This window comes from Apaloderma vittatum, unplaced genomic scaffold (genome assembly GCF_000703405.1).
Source record: "Apaloderma vittatum isolate BGI_N311 unplaced genomic scaffold, ASM70340v1 scaffold13345, whole genome shotgun sequence".
Classification (NCBI taxonomy): domain Eukaryota; kingdom Metazoa; phylum Chordata; class Aves; order Trogoniformes; family Trogonidae; genus Apaloderma; species Apaloderma vittatum.
This window is the reverse complement of record NW_009715610.1, coordinates 1-5,371: the sequence shown is the minus strand read 5'-3', so window position 1 is coordinate 5,371 and position 5,371 is coordinate 1.

Genomic DNA, 5,371 nt, shown 5'->3' with positions numbered 1-5,371 from the left:
TCCAGGATGAACTGAATGAAAATCATGTAAAAAAAAAAAATAAAATAATATCCCACAAATCCTGAACTGGTACCATTCTTAGCCAGCAGAAGCCAAGCCAGGTCATGGTTCTTGTCCTAACGCTGTTTCATCAGCATTTTGTCCAAAATTCCAAAGTAAAACTGCACTGGGCTCATGGGTGAGGGTATTACGTCCGGCACGGCAGAGTTCTCACATAGTAGGTCCAGGAGAGATTTATATTTCTCCAGCCAGGGAGACTCCAGTTTCAGAAGAAGGGAGTCAGCAGAACACACCAGTTTAGAGGAACAGGTACATTATACCCTGTGCAACAGCTAAAATCTCACATAAACCACACAGGCAGCAGGTATTTTGTAACTAGACAGGATAAATAACCCAATATTCAGTTTGATCCCACCCCTGGTTATGGATCATGCATCGGAAGCTCAGTCAGTGAATGTTACCCAGCACCCGCCTTCTGTGATCAACCGGTCTGCCACCCGAAACGAACTGGTGGTGGCCAAATCAGCCCGAATTTGCCAGTCACAAACGGCCCATCGCTGTCAGGATGAGAGCAAAGAGCAGTCTGCGGCACAAAACCCCCACTCACGGCGTATTGTACTTGTAGGAGCCTCCACTCCGAGGATATAACTAGTTTTGCACCACCCTGACTCTCCAGACACATAACCCAGGCCTCCTCCTACCCCGTTTTTATTTTCCAGAGATGTTACTCAAGAAAAGCTATTTATTACATATTATTTATATCGTTCTCCTCCCCAAAACAAGCCTCTCTGTGCTACAGCTTTGGAAATTTCACATCAGTCAAGACCAAGTAGTATTTTTTGGTCATGTTTCAGCACATCCCTCAGGCTACAGATAATTAATAACTCCCCTTATAGAACAGGATCCCGCACCGCACTTGACCACGTAATTAAGCTGGTTCATTAAGGTGAGAGGTGAGCTTTGGACCACGGCCAGAAGTTTTAGCCCCCCTCTTGTTTGGTTTTTTTTTTTCAATAAAATCTCCTTTAAAGTACCCCCGAGACAACACAGACCCCATCGTAACAATATTTGCAAAGTTCCCTCCCTTTTACTCATGAGACGACTGTGGGCAAAGTCATAAAACTCAACCAATTCCCCATAAGCCACAAACATTTCAGACAAAGCAGTGAAGCTGCTGGCCAAATGGTAGAGAGCGAAGTTCCTGCAAGAGTTGCGCTACATCACTCAGATTTTCAAAAACAACCTTCAGACTCCCAGTCAGGCAAAAGACAACGACCAGTCATTCCACTGGTTTGAGCTCCAGCGCCTCCCTAAGCTCAGACACTTTTCCACAAGGGCCTGTACAAAGCCCACAGGCTGGTTTTTTTTGGTTATGGCTGAGTATTAGGCTTATTCTTTTTGCCCTAAATATACTTAAATCTTATCTGAAAAAGGAAAAAAAAACCAAATTGTCTTTGAGCTCTATCTACTTGCACCCTTCCTGCTTAACAGTTCTTCCCAAGTGCTGCAAATCGCTTGGAGATGGGATGGTGAGATCTTACTTAGTGATTTCGAGGATGACCCATCAGCTGAGAAGGGCACAACCCCAGGGCCTTTACCAAAGTACCCTCCCTCCTTTCACACCTAAATGTTGCTTTCATGCCCCTGTAACACCCCTGCACTGCCAACCTCATCTGAGATAGTTCGAATTAGCTGCCCAATAATGCAGATTAGGAAAAGGGAAGCTCCAGAGGAGCACTGCGCCCAGCTCCGGAGCCCCCAGCACAGGGAGGACACGGGGGTGTTGGAGAGGGCGAGTCCAGAGGAGGTGACAAAGATGCTCAGAGGGCTGGAGCACCCCTCCTGCGAGGACAGTCCCAGAGTTGGGGCTGTTCAGATTGGAGAAGAGAAGTTCTGGGGAGACCTTACAGTGGCCTCCCAGTGCCTGAAGGGGCTACAGGAAAGCTGGGGAGGGACTGTTTACACGGGTGTGTAGTGACAGGACGAGGGGCAATGGTTTTTAAATGGGTAGACTTAGATCAGACATTAGGAAGAAGCTCTTTACTCTGAGGGTGCTGAGCCACTGGCACAGGTTGCCCAGAGAAGGTGCAGATGCCTCATTCCTGGAAGTGTCCAAGACCAGGCTGGATGAAGCTCTGAGCAACCTGGGCTGGTGGGAGGTGCCTCAGCCCACGGGCAGGGAGGTTGGAACGAGATGATCTTTAAGGTCCCTTCCAACCCAAACCACTCTATGATTCTACAATGACCAAGCTCCAAAGAGCAGACAGCCTCACGCTTATTCCATGGGTGAACGGAACTGCAGGACTGAAGGACCTGCAAATGCCAGTTTGCAAGTCCAGCTGTTTTAATTTACATGCACGGAGCCTCTTGCTGTCGAGGCAGACAGCGTTCTTCCACAGCAGGCAGCTCGATTTCTGACACAACGTCAGGCTGCAGGAAGGCAGCCAGAACCACTCCATCCTCCTCCAGCTGTTCCTGACAAAAATGTCTTAGCTCGTCTCACCGAGATTACGGAGGGAGCAGCAGGCACGAGGATGGACACAGCATTTCAAACCCCAGCCTCGGTCTTTCACCTTGCCTCGGGGCGAGCGAAACGACTCTTGGCGATGGCACAACAGAGGCGTGCAGCCCAAACCGAGTTGCTACCAGGTCCGTAAGAGCGTGAGGACACACAGGACACTGGTCGTGTCGCCTTCATCAGCTACAATGCAGGTGGGTACCCACAGGCGTCCAAGGAAGAACAACATAGGCTCAATGTGTAGAAACCTGAATTTATGGATTGCAGAAGTACACAACGCTCACAGCCTGCTGCCGAGATATTCCGTTATGTGGACTATATGGTCCAGAATGGGATGGCACCCCCTTTCTATCATACAGTCACACACCTCCTTGGATGAGCACAAACCTCGCTCATGGCTACAAGACGTCAGTGCCAGAAAGCAATCTCTGCTGAGGAAAGCTCCACTGACGGAAAGATTTCTTGCCAAGACCGAAAGGACAAAAGATACACCCGACAGGAACTCACACTTCTACGATGACAAAGTTTCTACGAACGGATCTCACTGTGAAAAGTGGCAGGAGTCAGGGGAGCCTCACTTCTGGAAGCAAATGACTCATTTGGTCTCTGAAGATGGTACAGCAGCTCCCAAGACTAAAAATTTGAAGCGACCCTTCACATCACGGTTCTGGCTGCCAGAGGTCTGTGCAACCTCACCAGTACGTGCCCCATTACAGAACCGAACTCTTCTGAAATTGGCTTTGTAGGTCCTCTTAACGTAACCTTGGCCCATACAGAAGCAGTAATGCAGCTGCAACGCTACACCAGTCCACGGGGACAGGGAGAAAAGTTTGTACCAGAGAAATGCTGGATCCTCCTGTGAGGGGTGTGGATGACCCAAAGCCCGGCCTGCCGCTCCTGGCCACGTTTCTCACCTGTGGGACCCCGCAGGAGACGGGGTCCTTGTGCAGGGAGCTCAGTTTAGCTGCTGACACAACGGACAGGACGAGGCAGGAGGGCAGGGAAGGTGGCGTGCACAATGCAGGGACACCAGCAGCAGTAAGTGCACTGGAAGAACTTGTCAAGGAGAAGCAGCAAGGGAGAGAGAGCAGTTGATAGAGAAAAACCTCAGGCAAACTGAGCAGTAACACAGATGTAATTAGTGCAAATAACAATTAATGTTAGCCATGTAGCCCTAGCTTCCAAGCTCAGCCATCCCGAGTACCGAGTTCAAGTTTAAGAACTACCACGGCTTAAAGGTCTTTTCCAACCCAAATGATTCTGTGATTCTATGGCAGAAAAGAAATGTCTTCTATATGCAAAGGAAATTAATGCAATTTTATTCTCTTACACACTGCATCCACCAAAAGAAATTAAATTACTTCAGGGTGCTCTTTATGTTCTTCTCTCCAAGCAGAATTTAATTATCATGTGTTTATTAGCAAATTTTTAAAGATCCTTGTCAAATCATCATTCTACTCTATGAGCATGCAGTAGCAAACACAGTTTGCAGGAACAAAACAAATGTTTCAGGCAGCTTTTAAGCCTCTAAGCCTGATCTCCGGAGTAGACCTCCCAACTTTGTGCTTCCTTTCAAACATTCTGCCAGTTAAAGACAGGTTCCAGCTGAAGACATCAGTGAAGGCTGGACCGTCACCTGCAGAACACAATTCCCACAGGGATGCAATACAAAGTAGTCAGGCTATTTTTTTTTAAAGTTGTTCTTTCTTCCACTTGCTTGTTTCATTCCTCATCATCTCCAGTACCTCCTCCTTCCTTTATCACTTCTCTAGCAAAGCTGCTGTATGGATTTAAACAACCCTTCAGAACGCGAGGCTCGGACATTAAGCTATTCAGTCTGCTGCTGCACTTTATTTCTCATCTTTTGTTATCTATGCTGATTAAGACAAACTTCAAACAAGTTCCCATTTTTTCATGATAGTTGTACCATTCTTTCCCATTCTCAGTCTAGCCCTAAGACTCTCTTTAATAAGAATGGCTGATGAAAAAAAAAAATCAGAATAAAAAGAGGGAGGATTGTCAGACAAACCTCAAAAAAACCAAAAGAGATACGTACTGTACCTTCCTCAAGTTCAGAGTGTTATAAAGCTCTTCTAAATCTTCAGAGATTATCTAGAACACACCACATTCTGGGATCTGAGCTCTGACAAGATGAACTTGAAGAAGTCAATGCGTAAGGATATCAACAAATTTGTTTCACGTCACCAGTTAGCTCAGAGCTCTTCACTAAGGCCAAATGTGAAAACGCTGCCTGGAAAGTCTCGCTGGAGCATTTTAATGATTTGAAAAGGGTTATTGCACAGACAAGGTAGAGGCTTCACTGGTGCAGTTATTTCAAGACATACTGCACGTCGCTGAACATTGAGATATCAAAGACCACGAGATCACCAAAAGACACAGAATGCACTTCTCACATAACACAAACAAATTAATCAAGATTCATCTTCGAGTTACAGCTGGAAAATCTCCGGCCAAAAAAAAAACAACCCCAAACACAAACCCCTTATTACCATTAGTCTCCAGACATTACAACGCATTTTTAAAAAGTAAAACCCTGCTTTAAAAAACCCAACAAACCCAACGTGGGTTGGAGGGCACTACTTTATAGCCAGACTTGCTTTTGCCAGCGCTGTCCCTTTGATTTCACAGATCTCTTCCCTCTCTCATGAAACAATCCCACGATTTCCAAGAAACCATCACATTCCCATTTAGTCCTTCATGTAGCTAAGAATGAGAATATTTTCTCAGCTTTCACAGGTGCTCCTGTCCTCTGATCCCCTGGTAGCTCTTCTAGGAACCCGAAATACTCTCAAATTTTTATATAATCAACACTTATATATATACATATATTTA